The sequence below is a fragment of the Colobus angolensis genome, unplaced genomic scaffold (assembly GCF_000951035.1).
Source record: "Colobus angolensis palliatus isolate OR3802 unplaced genomic scaffold, Cang.pa_1.0 Scaffold310, whole genome shotgun sequence".
Classification (NCBI taxonomy): domain Eukaryota; kingdom Metazoa; phylum Chordata; class Mammalia; order Primates; family Cercopithecidae; genus Colobus; species Colobus angolensis.
This window is the reverse complement of record NW_012116378.1, coordinates 851,959-873,370: the sequence shown is the minus strand read 5'-3', so window position 1 is coordinate 873,370 and position 21,412 is coordinate 851,959. Positions and strand designations below refer to the sequence as shown.

The following is a 21,412-nucleotide window of genomic DNA, read 5'->3' as shown; positions in this document are numbered from 1 at the left end:
CCATTATGAGTGGGTTATTTTTCATATACTTACCTGAAATTATCACTTAATGAAAAGATGCTATTAATTAGTGTTCATTAAATACAAATATATCTGGAAATGTCACCCACTGGATTATGGGTGATAGTGATTATGTGGAACTTAAAACCAATTATTCATTCTGAAATACTCATTTTGTGTGGGATGAAAGAAAGTGGATGTGCTTTTTATGGAACAAGGTTGATCAGGAGTGGATGATCACTGAAGCAGGGCGGTAGCCACATGGAGATTCATTCAGTTATTCTATTTTTATGTATGTTTGAAAATTTCCATTAAAAAGCTTAAAAATATTCATTGCAGTTTTATTGTTTACAGGTATGGTATGCTAGGCAGAGTGGAAAATATAGAAAAATGTAAGAGATAATTCTAGTTTTCAAGATGCAAGGAAAAAAGACATTTCTAAATCACTTATCTGTGGTTTTCATATTCAGTTCATATTCAAAAATTTTTCAGATGAATGAAGGTTACTGCTTATATATGTACAGTCTTTGAAAAGCAATTTTAGTAGAAGTCTTTCAAAAATGTTATCTCCTGCCCTGTGTTGTTGGTGTAATGAACGTATTTAACCTTTTCCTGATAGTCTAGTTCTTTCTCAACTTAGGCATCAGTCTCATCTGTGCTGCCTATGGTGACAGCCTTCAAAGTTGTTCATCCAATCAACAAATGTTTACTGAACTTATTGAGTGCTGATGATGGACCAGTCACTGGAGGTATAGCAGTGAATAAAAGAGATAAGAATCCTGGCCCTTGTAGCACTTATATTCTACTGGCTGTTGAGATGCTTAGAGTGGCTTAGGTGAGCACTTTGAGTGAAAAGAGACACCAAATAATTCAGGGATCTTTTTGTCCTTGCGACATAGGTGGGAATTGAACAATGAGAACACTTGGACACAGGAAGGGGAACATCACACACCAGGGCCTGTCATGGGGTGGGGGAGAGCAGGGAGGGATAACATTAGGAGATACACCTAATGTAAATGACGAGTTAACGGGTGCAGCACACCAACATGGCACATGAATAAATATGTAACAAACCTGCACATTGTGCACATGTACCCCAGTACTTAAAGTATAATAAAAAAATTTAAAAAATAATAGTTAGGGGATCTATACTTTTTCTGTCCCTCCTATCTGTTCTTTGTAGTTAATTTCATTCATCTTCTTTCTGTTTCTGCGCTGCCACTTTTGTTACCTCTTGGCTTGCCTACTGCTGTGGTCTCAGTGTTTGTGTCCTTCACAAATTCATTTGTTGAAACCTAACCTCCAAGGAGATAGTATTAAGAGGTGGGGCCTTTGGGAGGTGATTAGGTCATGAGGGCTCTGGTCTCATGAATGGAATTAATACTTTTATAAAGGAGGCCTAAGGGAGCTTGTTTGCCCCTTCCACCATGTGAGGATACAGCAAGAAGGCACCATCTTTGAAGCAGAGAGCAAGCCCTCACCAGACATCGTATTAGCTGGCACCTTGATTCTTGGACTTCCCAGCCTTCATAACCGTGAGCAATACATTTCTGTTGTTTATAAATTACCCAGTTTAAAGTTTTTGTTATAGCAGCCTATATAAACTAAGACACCTACCATGAGTGATTTTTTTAAAAATTAATTGATTTAGGTGTTCTTGTCCAGCATTCAGGTCATTGCTACTCTAGTCTGCATGATATGATCACAAAGTTTGTCATAAATGTGTCTAAAATAAGATACACTAGGCTTTGAGTAAATTCTTGAGCTGCTGATTGGGTGGCTCTTGTTCTGCTTTTTTCTCTCCCTAATTACTTTTGTGTTTTTGTGTTTCTCAATAGCTTAAGGCTCTAGATGAATGATTCATTCATTCAGCATTTAACAAACTGTTATTAAGCCCCTGCTGTGTGCCAAGTACTGTTCTAGGAGTTGTGGATGCAGGGTATAAAACACAAATATGGTGTATGTCTTGAGAGCTAGGAGAAGGCATAAGAGTTTGTAATATTGTGTGTTGGTTGGAGAAGCATTTGAAAGGGCAACTCATGCAGGCTGGGGATGGGGGTGGGGATCAAGGAAAGCCTGTGAAATCCTGAAGGGGATGTGGATGCATTTAATTGTGGAGTAAAGTTTGACATGCTTCTGAGATGTGCCAGTGGAGATAACTTGGAGACAGGTGGATTTTCCATTGTCTACTGTTGTACATCAAACCACCCTAAAACTTAATGGCTTAGAATAATAGCAACTTATTATTTCTCATGATTCAGTGGGTTTTCTAGACTATTTTAATGCTGGTTTTGCTTGAGCTCACTCATCTGTCTGCATTCATCTAGGGCATGGCTGGGTTGGAAGGTCCAAGGAAGTCTCATAGACTTGTTTGGCAATGGCTCTGACTATTGGCTCTTTTCCACATCATCTCTGATCCTCCAGGATGATAGATTTACTTCCTTCCTTACATTGGTGGTCTCTGGACAGCATACCAAGGTAGTGGAGACAGAAGTGGCTTAGTCTCTTAAGACCTAGCTTTGGAAGGTATATAATGTCATCCCAGCCACATTCTATTGACCAAGCAACTCAGACAACCAGCCCAGGTCTCAGGGGTGGGGAAATGGACTTACCCTCTTAATGGGAGGAGGAACAAAATCACCTTGCAAAGGGTCTTCATACACAGAATGGGAAGAATCCACAGCCATATTTTATAATCTATCATAGTTGCGTAGATGCATCTGAGTCACAAGAGAGTAATTTGAATGATAGAGATTTGGAAGTTATCAATGTATAGATTAAAGGCTTATAAATCTTGGCTACATATCAGGATATGAAAAATGGGAGGTTTTCCATATGTTCTACATATGAAAATGACAATTAAGTATGCAAGAAATATATGTCCCAAAATGTTGGGTGGGAGAACTGGGTTTCATGTCAAACTGAGGCTTGACACCAAGGAGTGCAGAATGCAGTCTTAAGTTTTGAAGTGAAGTCAAATAAACTAGGTTAACAAATCAGCTTTCACCCCTAGTCTTAACCACAAAGTTTAGTGCCCCATGGAGGGATTTTATTATGTTTAATAAGGATTTTGTAATACAATTAAAACTTAATGAATTCCCACATAGCCTCTGGTGTGTTCTAGTTTGCATGCTGTCTTGCTAACCTAGCCTTTTTATTTTTAAGGTATATTTGTTTCTTTCCCAGAATTCTTTCAAATATGAACTGGGTTCAAAGCCCTCATTTGCCATTAACTGTCATGGATAATATGGACTTCAGCCTACCAGTTATCTGTTGGTATTGGATATGGGAGAAAAAGAGAAAAGAATTCTCTTGAGGCAGTTATAGCAGAGCCTTGAAAGAGTCTTGAACAAGAAAATGTTGCTTAGAGAGAATGGAGACTTTACTATTGGTTAGTGGTCTGAATCCTCTAATACTGTACTGTCCAATACAGTAGCCACTAGCCACATGTACATAATTATATTTAATTTAAACTGTAGTGACTTAAATAAAATTAAAAATGCAGTTCCTCAGTTGAACTAGTGCTCAATAGCTACACATGCCAGTAGTTATCATCTTAGTGCAGATGTGGAACATTTCTGTTAACATAAAAAGTTATATCAGGGACAACTGTTTGGACGTTTCTTGTCTAATTAAGAATAAAACAGGTAATGCTAGTTTTAGATCCTCATGCTGAGGATTGAATTAAGAGTGAGGGGTAATTTCCTCTGTGATCCAAAATATTACAATACATCATGGATCAATTTAAACAAATTTTAGTAAGAGACTGGGGATAAGGAATATGATTACGTTTAAGAGATCATTCGTGAATTAGATGTAGGTTACATATTGATAAAATTAAAGAAGATTGTACCAAGCTGGATTAAAGAGCCTGACTAACAACATTAAATCTAACAAGATAAATGTAATGCTTATATTGTTGGTTTAAATCAGGGGTTGATAAACTTTTCTGGAAGATCCACATAACAAATATTTTTGACTTTGCAGGCAAGATAGTTTCTGTTGTAATTACCCAACCCTGACATCGTAGCATGAAAGCAGCCATAGACAGTATGGAATAAAAATGGGTGTGTGTATGTTCCAATAAAACTTTATTTACCAGAATAAAAGATGGTGGTCTGGATTTGGTTCACTGGCTATAATTTGGTAATCCCTGGTTTAAAGAGTCAGTTATTCAAGTTTAAATTGAGGAAACTTGACTGGGACCTGATGCTGTCCTGGGAGTCTTTTGTTGGCTGGTTGGGTTGAGCCAGCTGCCTCAGGGTTGAGCCAGTTGACTTAGGGTAATGCCATTTTAATCTGCTTTAATAGACATATTCCTTCCAAAGTCAGAGAAGGAAGAATTCCATTGTAGTTCACAGTGGGGGTTTGCATTCAATCTGGATATTGACAAGCTGGATCCTGCATGGCATGTTCAAAGATTTGGAAACTGAATAAAAGGAGAATGGAAGGAACTGGGGTCTAACTTAACAGTGGAGAACTGTTGAAGGATGTTAATATAGCTGTCTTCAAGTATTTGAAGACCTGTCATGTGGCAGGAGGTATAATTTATCTGAATAATTCTAGGTATTAGAAATAGAACTAAGAGGTACAAGTTTATAAAAGGAGAATTTTCAAAAATGCAGTTGTTTCAAAATGGTCTCCCTTATAAAGTAGTAAGTTTTCTACAACTGAAGGTTTTTAGCAACATGATGGATAATCATCTATAAGCTGGTTGAAGAATTTGTTCTAGAACTGGGTGAGAGTTTGCAAGCATAGTCATCTAGGTTGTTGTTATACTTTGAGATTAGAACTGGTTGCATGTAGAGCAATCTCAATCCAAACTAGCTTAAACAAAAAAGGGAATCTGTTGGGTCCCACTACTGAAAGGTTCCAGGATAGGTCTAATTTTAGGCATGGCTGGATCCAGACGTCTTACAAAAGTCTTTAGGCAGGACTGGCTACATAACTTGTGGGCTCTAGTGCAAAATGAAAATGTGAGGTCCCTTGCTCAAAAATTATCAAGAGTTTCCAGACAGTGGCAGCACAGTATTAAATCAATTGTGGGTCCTTCCAAGTACAGGGCCCCATGAAACTTCAGAGGCTGCATTCTGATGAAGCCAGCTCTGTCTTCAGGTCATGGTCTTTATCTCTGCCTCTCAGCCTCCTTTTTCTCTAGGTTGGTTTCATTTTCAGGCAGCCTTTTTTTTCTCCCCCATTAGCAGCTTTAAGGCTTTTATTTTTAAATCTGCAAAAGGATGTTCCTCTCCCCTGGTGACACCAGCAAATGATACCAGATCATTTCTGATAGACTTTTCTCACCTCTGAACCCAATTGGTGGCATTCCCTTTGACCAGGTCTGGGTGATGTGTTCACCCTGGAGCTGAAAGTAGTCAGCTCTACTTAAACCATAAGGACCAAGAGGTCAAGAGATGAGGAGGTAGTTCCAAAATAAAAACAGAGTACAGTTACCTGAAGAAGAGAAAATGGATGCAGGGTAGTCCAATGTCTATTCTTTTTAGCAAACAACAATTGAACAGTAATAAAGAAGTGACTAAAGGTAAGAAAAAGTCTTCATTCAGAGATCTTGGCAATCAATAAGGGTTCTTTTCACCCTAAAGAGTTTGCTAAATTTTTTAACTCTGTTTTTTCAGGTGTGCCAGCAATATTTTTGCTGTGTCGTGTTTATTTACTGTCATATTTATATTCTTAACTTGAGCACATTTAAAGTGATCTGTCAAGACTCTCAGATATAACATTTACTGCCCTGCCTGGAAATTATTTTAATGCCCTGAGGAATGTTGCCTGGAACCTAGTTACATTTCTCAGACCCACCTTCTATCCAAAACTTTGTTCAGTTTCTTAGGAGGGGGAAAATATATGTATACATACACACACACACACACACACACACACATATACACACACACGTATATATACACATATATATATATATTTGACCCATAATCTGAAAAAATGTCAGCTTTTGAGCAGAGCTTATTAATATAATATATATGTTAGTCATCACTTTCTGTCTTAGTTGGCCCTGTTTTGGAACCAGCACATTGTTTAATAAGCTCTGCTCAAAAGTTGACGTTTTTTTCAGATTATGGGTCAAATGCCTGGAAAGGTGAAGAGAACTAGGTAGCCCAAGGACCATGTAGAATTTGTAATGGGCTTGTCACCCACACAAATCAGTTCAGCCAAGATTTTCATTCGAATCCAGTGAGATATAACCTTGTTTTTACTGACAAATCTGACACTTTCGTGGAACTGAATTAACTAACAATTTTATTCTGGATAGTTTATCAGGAGAGGTAGGGACAATTGATTACAGTCAGTGTCTGCCATGGTTCATGCAGCTCATGGAGAACCTTGTCCTGAAGTCTGCTATACCAAGGCAGGAGTTAAACACAAGGTCTCTGAAGCCAGACTTTTGGGATTTGAAGTCTCATCCTGCCGCTCCTGACCTGTGTTTCCTTGGGCTAGTTTGCCTCTCTGAGATTTCCTTTTTTTCATCTATAAAATGTCATTGTTGCTATCTGTCTATATATATATATGTCAGCACAACTGAAACAATAGAAAGTGCTTGCCTTCCTAGGTCCACCACACCTGCCGAGATTCACAGGGTACCTTTTCTGGGTCATTCAACCAAGACACTAGAATAGAAAATGGGATGGGCATGTCTTGACTTCCTCTTAACATAAACAAGTTATCAGTGCATAATATGCTTGGCTAAGCAGCCATTGGCATACGTTTATATTGGTTGACTTCCACCCCAGATCTGTCCTTCACAAGCCCGGCTCATCCTCCACAAATCCACAAAGCATACATTTACATTCATTGAACATGCAAGATGGTAGTCTTTTTGCCTCCTTTTTCCTATATCAAATAACGGTCCTCACTAGAATAAAGAAGTTTTGAAGCTTTTGGAAAAATAACTATTTCAAGGAAGGAAGAATCTTTATTTTCTGATCTTTCACCCAGAGATTGAAGTCTGGTCTAATGATTACACCAAAGAATTTCCCTACCCCACAAACATGTGGATTTTGTCAGCTTACAGATTTGTGGTTTGCTTTGGTTAGTTTTGAAGATTTTTTATATAGAGAGTGTAATGGCTTGATCTCCCTTGCTATCTTCTATGGAAACAGCTTTAACATGTCTTCCCACTGATAGGCACTCACAATTCATGGCTTTTTAAGACATACACACCAGTCTCGTGTTCTGTAGAATATATAAATAGAAGCATTGAACATACTCTTGGAGCTTCCTAAATTGACTTCCCTGAACCAACTTAGAAATTAAAGTTGAACTGAGGTGCCTGTCTTTTGCTTGTTAAGTCTTGCAGTGTTTTCCCTGAAATGGCAGGTCTCCTGGGACAAATCAAAGACATGTTCTCTTTAAATTCCCTAAAAATCAGAAGGGCACAATTTTCCAATGATTTTTAATTATTCTTTACTGGGACTGCATATTGAAAGTAGAGCATATTATATGGGTAGATAAAGGAAATGGATGAAAGAAAAAAAATATATTTATGATTATATTCACCAGTAGTCTGCAACACTGATTTTTTTTAAAGTCCCAAGTTAATTTCCTATCATTACTAACAGAAATACACTGATTTAAAATTTACTACTGCTTTAGGGAATAGAAATTTAAAAATCCTGAACACCAAACAAATGCATGCATGGAGGAAACCTTTTGAGAAATATTTGGCTGCCTAGATATTACAGAGATGGCATTGAGCCACCTGAGAATTCCTGGACATACCTACAATACATGGTAGACAACCATTGAGTTTGATTTCAAAGTTCAGTCTCTGTTGGTCAGTCACACACATGCTGAAAGGGATAAATACCCCCATTACATGCTCAGCCTTAAGACAAATTCCAATCTAAGCTATTACTAAGAACGATAAAAAATGACAATGAGATTTCTGTCAATGCATTCTTTTCTACATGAGCCGAAGAGTGTACCAGTATTACACATTTACTCCAGTAAGTGCTCATGTAAAAACTAAGTTCATTAAAAAGAAAATGTGGTACATATACACGATGGAGCACTATACAGCCATAAAAAAGAATGCGATCCTGTCATTTGCAAAAACATGGTTGGAACTGGAGGTCACTATGCTACGTGAAATAAGCTAGACACAGAAACACAAACATTGCACGTTCTCATTTATTTGTGGGATCTAAAAATCAAAACATTGAACTCGTGGAGATAGAAAGTAGAAGGATGGTTACCAGAGGCTGCAGAGGCTGGGAAGGGTAGTCAGGGGTCGTGTTGGGGGGACGTAGGGATGGTTAATAGGTACAAAAAAATAGTTAGAAGGAATGAATAAGACCTAGTATTTTATAGCATGACAGGATGGCTATAGTCAGTAATAATTTAACTGTACATTTAAAAATAACTAAAAGAGTATAATTGGACTGTTTGTAACACAGAGGATAAAAGCTTAAAGGGAGGGTTACCCTATTTTCTATGATGTGATTATTATGCACCATATGCCTGTATCAAAACATCTCATGTACACCATAAGTGTAGATACCTACTGTGTACCACAAAAAAGAAAAAGAAAACAATAAAGTTTATTTAGCTAATAAACTAATAAAGTCTCCATTATATAAGACTAGTTCATGGCCAAATATACATGAGGAAAAAGACAACTACTCAGCTCCTACTTGAAAAGCATTCATTCAAGTCTTAAAATAAATAGTGTGCATGTTCACCATGGAAGTGGTTATTGACCACGGGTGAACAAATAACTCACTTGGGGAGATGATATAGAGTATAGATGCCCCACCCCACACCCACAGAATCAGAATCCTGGGGAGGGTGTTATAGCATGGGTACAAAGATAACACCTCCCAAGCGAATATCATTAGGAATTACTGGCGCAGAATGAGACCTAGAACCTTCTCTTCCACTATTAGACTTAATGTCAGGGCTAACTCTTCCAAGGGTCCCTCTACACCCCAAATCACTCATTTTCCCCCACTCCTATCTTTCTCTTTCCATTGCCTTACTCCTACAATTGCTGGAATGGGAAACACCTCAAAGGGACAAACTTTTCATGGAGTCATTTTTAAAATGTCATTGCAAATGTAAGCAGTTTTGGCCTCACATAAGCAACAAAGGAAAAACTGGAGTGCTAATAGTGGTGATGGTTTAAGGAATCCAATTTATTCCGAGGGGCTCCATTCATCAAATATCATTGCAACTTTATTGCATATTCACCAGAAATCATTACATTTTGGTAGTTTGTGAATTCCATTACTTGGGGTTATAAAATTCCCTCTATTATAAGAAATCACTGCTGTCAAGTCCAGTCTGATTAAAGTGAATGACAGATGATCTGCAGTCTTGGAGATGATGTTTTTGGCTGCCAATTACTTACATATGAAAGACAATTAAGTGATTATAAAAGGAAATCCATAGGTACAGTTACACATCATAAATAATTTTAAAGATGGGTAATTTGTTTTCATGTCTTTTATTGTTTGCATGCAGTTCCTTGAATTGCCTCCACTCCAAGGCATTTCAACTCTATTTTATGCAAAATAACTTAAAAAAAATCTCACTGGCTATACACAACACTGTGACCATAAAACTCATGTGTCAGATGCCTCCCTGCTAAGAAACTAGAATGTTGGCTGTATGAATGTCTTCTTTTGAGAAATGTCTGTTCATATCCTTTGCCCACTTTTTGATGGGGTTGTTTGTTTTTTTCTTGTAAATTTGTTTGAGTTCTTTGTAGATTCTGGATATTAGCCCTTTGTCAGATGAGTAGATGATTGCAAAAATTTTCTCCCATTCTGTAGGTTGCCTGTTCACTCTGATGGTAGTTTCTTTTGCTGTGCAGAAGCTCTTTAGTTTAATCATATCCCATTTGTCAATTTTGGCTTTTGCTGCCGTTGCTTTTGGTGTTTTAGACATGAAGTCCTTGCCCATGCCTATGTCCTGAATGGTACCACCTAGGTTTTCTTCTAGGGTTTTTATGGTATTAGGTCTAACATTTAAGTCTCTAATCCATCTTGAATTAATTTTCATATAAGGAGTAAGGAAAGGATCCAGTTTCAGCTTTCTAGAAGACATTCATACAGCCAACAGACACATGAAAAAATGCTCATCATCGCTGGCCATCAGAGAAATGCAAATCAAAACCACAATGAGATACCATCTCACACCAGTTAGAATGGCAATCATTAAAAAGTCAGGAAACAACAGGTGCTGGAGAGGATGTGGAGAAATAGGAACACTTTTACACTGTTGGTGGGATTGTAAACTAGTTCAACCATTATGGAAAACAGTATGGCGATTCCTCAAGGATCTAGATCTAGATGTACCATATGACCCAGCCATCCCACTACTGGGTATATACCCAAAGGATTATAAATCATGCTGCTATAAAGACACATGCACACGTATGTTTATTGCGGCACTATTCACAATAGCAAAGACTTGGAAGCAACCCAAATGTCCATCTGTGACAGACTGGATTAAGAAAATGTGGCACATATACACCATGGAATATTATGCAGTCATAAAAAAGGATGAGTTTGCGTCCTTTGTAGGGACATGGATGCAGCTGGAAACCATCATTCTTAGCAAACTATCACAAGAAGAGAAAACCAAACACCGCATGTTCTCACTCATAGGTGGGAACTGAACAATGACATCACTTGTACTCGGGAAGGGGAACATCACACATCGGGGCCTATCATGGTGGGGAAGGGGGGAGGGATTGCATTGGGAGTTATACCTGATATAAATGACGAATTGATGGGTGCTGACGAGTTGATGGGTGCAGCACACCAACATGGCACAAGTATACATATGTAACAAACCTGCACGTTAATGTACCCTAGAACTTAAAGTATAAAAAAAAAAAAAAAAAAATAGAATGCTCACCTGTCATGAAGTGCAGCATACTTATCAAACAAAGAAACAGTGAAGGTTAATTCTTTCTTTCTACTCTCTTACCTTTGTAGTATGTGGGAGTTGCTGAAATCTTTTGTTTTAAGTAATGTTTAAATAAGTAATGTTTAAATAATAATTATTAAATACATAATTATTTAAATACTTATCAAACAAAGAAACAGTGAAGGTTAATTCTTTCTTTCTACTCTCTTACCTTTGTAGTATATGGGAGTTGCTGAAATCTTTTGTTTTAAGTAATGTTTAAATAAGTAATGTTTAAATAATAATTATTAAATACATAATTATTTAATTGCTTTTTAAGCATAATAATGTAATTGTTTTTAATGGACTCTCCCAAAATACTCATTGGTGTTGTTTCTATTTTACTTATCATATGTCATGTAATAATACAATAGTATCCCAAAGAGAGGATTTAAATAATTTTTTATGGTGACAACATCAATATATTTCGACACCTTACCTATTGAAGATTGGCAAGAGTGACTTCCTGACAAGAAAATATTAAATAATGCCAAGGTTCAAATGTATCTTTGGCATGTGGCATGACAATTAATACAGAACATTTCATTAAAAGGAAATATTTCATTAAAAGGAAAATAACTAATAATGCTCCCATTCATATGGTGAGAACTGGGTTGTGAATCCTGGGAAGGAAATAGGACTATGTGATGACTGTCTTTCTGTGGGTTCCCCTTTCTCTCCACTTGCACCATTGCACATTTCTTTCTCTGACTTTTGGAAGAAAAGTATATCTGCAAATGTGTCTCATCTTTGTGTATTTCCTAAAACCTTTCTCTTATATCTCACCAAAAGCCATGCACAGTAGGGATTACAGGGAGTTACACTGAGGCATATTTTGAGGACATCTGGAAAATCTGAATTTATCTTACCTGTAGAGAAAATGTGGCATAATTTTTTCTCCTCTGATCATTGAAAGAAAATACATTAGAGTGGAAAAGGTGGCAGTAATGCAAATAAATATGATTTTTGAGAGACTATTTTAGAAGATACTAACCATGCAATAATAAACAAGAAATATAACCAGGTCCTTATTCCTTGAATGCACTTGCTCATCCACCCCTATTCCTATGAGTACTTCTCAGTGGGATTCCAGTGTTACCTGTTTTTGATAGTGCCTTCTCCAACTCTCGCCTACTCCCATGTATTTTCCAATAGCCTTTCATAAATGCTGCTTTACATTATCAACCATAATGCATTATATTTTAGTTGTCTCCAAGACTATCTTTTCTACATGAGTGTGAGTTTCTTTCCATTGGAACTGTATCAAATTTACTTTGTTGCCACAGTGATTTGATAGCACTGGTCAGCAGTGTTTGTTGAATGGCTATCCAATTTTAAGAATGAATTTGTTTTTAGAACTAAAATATCCTTGAAAATATTCAGCTGTTTTTTCAAAATGTGGGTCCTGGTTTGTTACTGAGTTATGAGGTCAACTTAAGTGGGTTGCAACCAGTATTTTACAATGAAATAGAATAGAAAAATATTAGAATATGTCAGAATCTATTACACATAGTAGGAATATTGTGTAAGTATTGTTTTGTATAAGAAAGTATTTGGCGAAACTCTCATTTCTATTTATATATGTCTATGTATCTACATAAATATACGTATATGTATACTGGGATGTTTCTGTGTGTGTTTGTATAGATATACATATATTCGTGTGTATACACTAGGTACAAATTGAAAATTTATTCCTTTTTGTGGGTCATAGCCAAAGAGTGACACTGTTCTAGATCATAAGGACCCAAGCACCTTGAGACTGCAGACAGGCAAATGCTTTCAAACATACAATGATTATTGATATCCCCTAGTGCAAACACCCCAAACCAGCATTCTGGCATATCAAGGAGTGCCAATCAGTTGTGAGAAATGGTTCAGGTTACCTTCCTGTATTCAGTCGGTATCATCCAAGCCATGGTCACATAGCACTGTGGCACAGTGGCACTGGAGTCAGCTGACCTAGACTGGAATCCCAGTCCCACAACCTATCAGCACCATGGGTTTTGGCAAGTTAATAAATCTGAGTCTTGTTTCTTTGTTTCTAAAAGCAGCGTGTCTTCTACTTCTCCACAGAGATTAAATGAGTGTATATGTAGCACCTAGCATTATCACATAGTACATGTCAGTTATTGTGTATCTCTACACCTTGGATGGTGTATTTTGCCTCTTTCACTGTAACTTTTTCATCTGTAAAATGAAGACAGTAATAGCACCTAATGCATAGTATTGTTTAAAACGGATTAAAAGAATCAGCAGAAGTATTTAGAGATGTACTTGGCACACAGCACTGTATATGTCATTGCTATTGTTGTTATTGTATATGTTTGGGTCTAAAGAACATCTTGTCAGTATCCTATAAGGATTTCAGGGATTCTGGTCTATGTTCAAAGATATTTACAAGGAATATGGCATTGAGCTAGCATTCTAACTGAGCATAGAATGGCAAGAATTTTCACGTGAAACCTAGATTTAAAATATAAATGAGCATATAAACCAGTTTGTTTCAGCAAAATCCTTGCTAGACATTCACCAAATGAAAACACCGCCATCCCTTTTTATCCAGCTTATGTTTTACCAGATGTCTGTCTCCTGGTGTGTAGACATAACCCTAACAAACAATAGCAAAAGCATCATGAACAAGTAACATTGGTAGGTGGTGCATCAAATTATAGCATTCAAGAACATAATTTTCTTACACACACTCTTGTATAAAGAGTCCAGCATTTTCACCTTTGTTCTTCTTTAGCTGAAATGAAATGATTAAACAAAAGAAAATAAATAATTACTATTAGAGCAGATACCAGTGAAATAGAAAACAGGAAATCAATAAAGAAATTTCTTTTAAAAGCCCAGAAGCTTGTTCTTTGAAAAGATCAATAACATTGATAAGTCTCTAGCCAGACTAAGAACAAAAGAGAGAAGACATGAATTACTAGTATCAGAAATGAAAGAGGTGACCTTCCTACAGCTCCCATAAAGATTAAAAGTATATTAAAGGAACATTATGAACAATTATTTGCTCACAAATTTGGAAACCTAGATGAAATGGAACAATTCCTTGAAACACAATCTGCCAAAACTCACACAAGAAAAAATAGACAAACAATATACCTATGTCTATTATAGACATTGAATCAGTAATTAATAACCTCCCCAAACATAAAGCACCAGGTCCAGATGGGTTCACTGGTGAATTCTACCAAACATTTAAGGAAGAAATTATACCAATCCTCTACAATCTCTTCCATAAGATAGAGGCAAAAGGAATACTTAACTCATCTTATGAGGCCAGCAGTACTCTAGTACCAAAAGCACACAGACATTAGAAAAAAACTACAGACCACTATCTGTTGTGAACATAGATGCAAAAATCCTCAATGAAATATTAGCAAATTGAATCAAAAAATGTATTAAAAGAATTTTACACTACAACCAAGTAGGATTTATCCAAGATATGCAAGTCTGGTTCAACATTTGAAAATTAATTAATGAAATCCATTACATTAAAAGGGTACAGAGGAAAAGTCACGTGATCGTCTCAATAGATACATGAAAAGCATTTGGCAAAATCCAATTAGAAATAGAGGGAAACGTCCTCAACTCAGTAAAGAATGTGCGTAAAAAATGTACAGCTAACATACTTAATGGAGAAAAACTCAAAACTTTCTTACTAGGATCAGGAGTGATGCAAGGATGTGTCCTCTCACCACTGCTTTTTAGCATTGTACAGGAAAGTCCTAGATATGGCAATAAGAAAAAGAAAAGGTATACAGATTGAGAAGGAAGAAATAAAATTGTCTTTTATTCACAGATGACATAATCATCTATATAGAAAATCTGAAATAATCAACAAAAAAATTCCTGGAATTAATAAATGACTATTGCATGGTTACAAAGTTAATATACAAAAGTTAATTGCTTTCCTATATACCGGCAACAAATAAGTGGCATTTGAGATGAAAAGCACAACACCATTTACATCAGCACCAAAGAAAGAAACACTTATATATAAATCTAGTAAAATTTGTACAAGATCTGTATGAGGAAACTACAGAACTCTGATGAAAGAAATCAAAGAATTGAATAAATGAAGAGATATCCCATGTTCTTGGATAGGAAGATTTAATATTTTCAAGATATCAGTTCCTCCAGATTTGATCTATGGATTCAATACAATCTCAGTCAAAATCCCAGGAAGTTATTTTGTGGATATTGACATTTTGATTCTAACGTTTATATGGAGAGGCAGAAGACCCACACAAAGAACAAAGCCAGAGGACTGACACTACTTAACTTCAAGACTTACTGTAAAGAACAAAGCCAGATGACTGACACTACCCAACTTTAAGACTTACTATAAAACTACAGTAATCAAGACATTGTGGTGTTGTGGATCAAAATAGAGTCCAGAAGTAGACTCACATTAATATTATTAGACATCTGATCTTTGACAAAGGAGCAAAGACAATACAGTGGAACAAAAATAGTCTTTTCAACAAATGTTGATTGAACAACTAACTGGACATCCACATTAAAAAAAAAAAAAAAGAATCTACACACAAACTTGATGCCTGTCACAAAAATAATTCAAAATGGATCACAGACCTAGAAGTAAAATGCAAAAAAGTTATAAAAGTCTTAGAAAATAACTTTGGAGAATACCTACATGACCTTGGGTAGGTATAGTGAAGACTTTTTAGATTCAACACCAAAGGCACAATCCATGAAGGAAAACATTGATAAACTGATTTCATTAAATTAAAAACTTCTCTTCTGCAAAAGACACTGTTCAGAGATTGAGAAGACAAGCCACAGACTAAAAGAAATATTTGCAATTGACATATTTGATAAAGAACTGTTATCTAAAACATACAAAGAACTCTTAGAATTCAACAAGAAAACAACCCAAATTTAAAAATGAGCCAAAGACCTTAACAGACACCTCATCAAAGAAGGGAGATGGCAAATAAGCTTATGGAAAGATGCTCTTAGCCTATGTCATTAGGAAAATGCAAATTAAAACAACAATGAGATACTACTATACATCTATTAGAATGGCCAAGATCCAGAACACTGACAACACCAAGTATTGATGAAGTGTGGAGGATAAGGATGTTTAATTCACTGCTTGTGGGAATGCAGAATGATACAGCCACTTTAGAAGACAGTTTGGCATTTTCTTACAAAGCTAAACATTATCTTACCACATGATCCAGCAATTGCATACCTTGGTATTTACCCAAAAGAGTTGAAAACATATGTCCAAACAAAAGCCCGCACACGAATGTTTGTAGTAACATTATTTATAATTGCCAAAACTTGGAAGCAACCAAGTTTTTCTTCATTAGGTGAATGAATAAATTCTGTTATATCTAGACTGTGGAATATTATTCAGAGCTAAAAGGAAATGAGCTGTCAAGCCATGAATAGACATGGAAGAATCTCACAATGTATTACTAAATGAAATAAGCCAATCTGAGAAGGCTATAATACTGTGTGATTTCAACTATATGCCATTCTGGAAAAGGCAAAATTATTGGGAGAGTAAAAGGATCAGTAGTTGTCAGGGATTGTGGAGAGGGAGAGAGGGAGAGATGACTAGGTGGAACCCAGAGGGTTTTTAGGGCAGTGAAACTACTCTGTATTATGCTACAGTGGTGGATACTTGTTATCCTACATTTGTCCAAACCCATAGGATGTACAACACCAAGTGAACCCTTTGGGTGATAATGATGTGTCACTGTAGGTATATTGATTGTAACAAATGTGCCACTGTGGTATGGGATTTTGATAGTTGGGGAGTCTGTGGATACGTTGTAGCACGGAATATATGAGAAATCTCTATACTTTCTGCCTAATTTTGCTGTGAAGCTAAAACTTCTCTAAAAAAAAAAGTCCATTAAAAAATTAAACTAAAAAAAAAAATTAAATGAGTATATATTAACTCTTTCCTTACTAGAGATCTTTCCCCTCAAGCACTAGCTTGCTTTGGGGTTGGTTTCCATTTGAATGAGCTGTGTCTCTTCTCTGCTCATTGAAGCAACTGTGTCACATTTCCAAATATAACCAACATTTCTGGGCATATTCCTCAAACTGGGACTCAGAGCCCTGTAGCGGCACTGCTGTGACAAGCCTCTAAGCCACTGGATACTATATGGCACGGCCATCCTTGATGATTTAATTAACTCACCTATGCTATTCCTGTAGTGGTATTTAGGAGATGTGGCATTCTTTAGTTTCAAAGAGGTATTTTGACACTTTGCCTGGAGAAAGCTATAGAACGGCAGCTAATAACTTGAAAGCATGTGTTAAGATGGCAGCTGCATTGACATTGGAGTGAGCTCTGATGGGGTGGTGGGAAGGGTTTTGTGAGCTTTGCATGCTCACTTCTCTTTCACCTTGCCAGTCAAGCATGACAGAAGGATTAACCTCCTTGCCATCTGCTTCCCTACCTTTACAGATGACAGCTTGGGTACATCTGTAGTCAGTGTTTCCAAATTTAACTAAGTCTGTGCCAAATATTGAAGAACAGTGATTCCTAAATGGTAGTGTCCATCAGAATCACTTGGAAGGCTTGTTATAATCAAATTACTGGGCCCCACCCCAGAGCCTCGGATTTCTTAGGTCCAGGATGGTGACTGAGATTTGTGTTTGTAATAAGTTTTCACATGACGCTGATGCTGCTGATCCAGGGACCACACTTTGAGAATCCCTGCTGTAGGAGAAAGTCCGTATAGACAACAGGAAGAATTAGTGGAAGGTGTTATACAACCAGAAAATATCACGTACTTATCCAGCTGTTGTCGTTGCTGCTGTTTTAATGGATAGATTGCTTTAAAATTTTTGTTTGGAAAAAAATATAGTGAGTGTTCCAGATGAAAAAAATAGAGTGTGCAACTTCCTTTTAAGGCATTGGCAAAAATTGTATAAAATGAGAGCAAAGAGCAGGCAGGGGTGGAAGGCAAGGTCAAATCAGAAAAATGGGAAGTTTTTCTGCCTGGTTCTAAATCAGTTCTTCTGTTTGTACACCTATTTGTCCATCTCAGTTTTCTAGATGGCTTTCTAAATTGTGCTATATTCCAGGCATATATGCAACACATCATTAGCTGCTAAAATAAATCTGTTGACTTTGGAATGTTTGTTATTTTTTTGTACACAGCTTGATGGGCATCTTAAATTGTTGGTAATTATGTCTTATTCCTCCAAAATATTATAAAATATTCATTTAATGTCAAAGCATCTAGCTGCTAAATATTCAATTATTTAAACAGACATTTATGCCTTTTAGAAAACATAGGGCCCCAGGTCAGTGTGAAGTGACAGGAGAATAGAAGAGTGGTCACAAAGGAATGTATGGTAATTGGATACTTTCGAGATTGAATGCTTCTTTGGCAAATATCTGACAAGTAAAGGTGGGTGAGATCCATATCTTCTTCTCCATAAGTTAGCAAGTGTTATAATGAAAGCAAGCCTCGGATCAAAGTTTGTATAAATAATTAGTGAGCTGGCCAAAAAAAGAAAGAAAGAGAAAAAGAAACAAATGAAAGAACAGATCTACTACTTAGTCTTATGAGGTCTGTGAATTACAAGAAAGAAGGAAAAAAGGAAAGAAGGAAGGGAGGGAGGGAGAGAAAGCGAGAGAAAGTGAGAAAGCAAGCAAGGCAAGATATTAAAAAACTATATCTACTGCTTAGTCTTTTGAGGTCATGAATTACTTGTACAGTACCTGCCTGAAGAGTTCTCTTTGAAACAGACATGGTCTCAGGCATCTATTTGGATCAGGCATTGAGTCCTCTGTTAAATGGGTAGGGGTGAGGGGGTTATGCACAAAACCAAATGGAATGCTAGAATTTAGAGTATTACTCTTGGGTATTTGGCTGCTGGTTTTGCCCAATTCTTATATTTTTCTTATGCAAGTTCAGGACGGCCTGTGTAGTCTTTCTAGCTACGACATTTCTGGAACACTGCTCTTTTCATCAATGAAAAATAATTTCTGATACCCTTATGCTAATTAACAACCCTCTGGTGCAGATTTAGATAACACATTTGAAGTACTTCCTTGGCTGCACCTGAAGTGTGGATTCCTTATTAGGGGGTTTAAATATGGCCTAATTGTCTCTAGGATATGGGTGAAAATTCGCTTTTGTACCCATATACACATCACTGTTTTGTTCTAGTTATTTTTTTAAAAAATGGTATCAGAGGTGAAGTATAAAATCGTTCATGTTAATCACAGTGGCACTTAAAAAATTTTGGGGTGCTGCCCCATTATGAAGTATGTTACAGGCACTGGGGATAAAGGAGGAAGTTTGAGAACTATTATTGTTTACTGAACTACTGTTATAGAAAATTTGGGTGTTTTGTGTATGATTTAGGTTAGCATTTAAGAAAATGTAATACAAATTGTTGTAGCATTTTTCTGATTCCATCTTGAAGGCACAGGATTTTAGAATCTGTAAAGCAAAAACTGCTAACAACAACAAAGGCATGCTAAAAAGACTGGATAGCTCTTTTTCAGGGGGGAATACTGTTTCTTTTCACACTTCTCTATTCCTAGCTGATAGCAAGCCCTGCATTTAATTATTGAAAACAATGACCACATGAAATGGAACTTCTCAGTGCTGGCTTTCCACTTTAATCTAAGATCATTTAATTTGCCAAATAACTTGAGTGAAGGATTGAGGCTGAAAGGTTAATAGAAGCCATGTTGCCCTTGGCTTAATTCTGTCCTTTCTTTTTATGTCACTTGATGTTTAGCTCAAACTTTAAAATTCAAAGACACGACACGAGTGTGTGTGCATGTGTGTGTTACATGTTAAATACTGTATAGAATTTCTGGTAAAAAATACTGACTGTACAGACAGATACTTCGAAATTAAAATGAACTTGATCGTTTATTTCACCGACTTTGAAATGTTTAACTGCACCTCCCCCCAACCCCCAACTGTCAAATTCACTCACTGGAACATCACTAATGTTCAAGTACCAATCCAAATGGCAGACTATTGAGACAATGGGACTGTTTGGGGATCACAAAGACCACCCACATGTTTGGTGTTTTTTTAAAAAGGCCCATGGGACTCAGCATACCATGGTGCATACAGTTCTATTTATTTATTACAGCTACACAGCAAGGATACACAGTTGTGTCAATAAGGGAAAAAGACACAGGCCAAGTCTGGAGGAATCCATGCACAGGCTTGCCATGTTTGTCCCTGGATGAGGCCACATAAGCACTCTTGCCCCCAACAGGGAAAAGGAAGCAACATGTGTACAGTTTTTCTGCCTGAGGAAGCCCATCTTAGTTAGACTCAGAGCCCAGAGTTGTTACTGTTGTCTGGTCACGAAGTTACAGTGACCAGCCACAATTACTGAAATTCCAGACTCCCGGAAGGAAAGCAGGTGTTTAGTGTCCCAGGTGGGAAAAATAACCGATTGTGTAGGCAACTTTTCAGAAGCTGACTTCCCAGGAGCCAGCCAAGGACTAACCCTTCAAGCTGATCCTTCTGAAGATAATAGCTCAGTCCTGCTAGGTTAACACTGTCCTGCAGAGATGTAGACTTTTTTAGTACTACTCAGTATCTTTCACATCATAATCTATAAATGTATATTTGCTTCTGGCTCCATGAGGGCAGAAGTCATAGGCTGTTCATACATGTTTTTCTGGCACCTGGAATGACAGGTGGACCTAAAGGGAAACCCAACGAATGTTTGTGGAATGACTGAATGGATGTGTCAATGGGATGTAGATTTTAGTCTTGTGTGCAAATTAGAAGTTGTATATTTGTTAGATTGTAATTTATCTGTGGGTATAATTTGTAGATGGTAAAATTCCCATCATCTGAACAAGAATTTTGGCATCCTGTCCACAATAATCTTGAAATGACCTCATTTCTAGACTGTCTAAACTAGCTGCTAAATACTGTCTTGTATAATTTCCAACTTCCAAACCAGTTGTGAGGCAACGATCATAAACATCTCCAAGGATAGCAATGGCTGAGGTGGTTTGGCAGTGCTGACATAACCACCCTGTATCCTTATTGGTCATTGGCAGAGCCCAGACTTGCTTCAGTCCGTATTGCCATTGCATTCTCCTTTGGGCTTAGGATGGAGCCAGTGAGTATCATGAGAAAGAGCGTATGTTTAGGTCAAAATATCACAGTAATCACATTATGGATGTAAAATGAAATGAGAGAATATGACTGTTTACCCACCACATGTGGGCCAGTTGAAGTTTGGAACTATTTGTGGGAGCCTGAATGAGGTTTGATAGAGACTTCCTATCTAGTTAACCTCAGTATACATCTTAAAAGAGCCAGTTAAGTGGTGATTGATACTGTTGAACATACCTAAAGTAGAGCGCATTTGTTGTTATAAAAAGAAAGCTTATATACATATACACACGTGTGTATATAAAGTTGAAATATATATTTCAAATATGCATATATTTATATAGACTTCTAAT

At 36.9% G+C, this 21,412-nt stretch overlaps 1 protein-coding gene across 3 annotated transcripts in view; it reads left to right on the top strand.

Moving 5' to 3' along the window:
- FRMPD4 (FERM and PDZ domain containing 4) overlaps positions 1 to 21,412 on the top strand; it is an 881,789-nt gene that overhangs the window by 304,564 nt on the left and 555,813 nt on the right. The window lies entirely within an intron of this gene.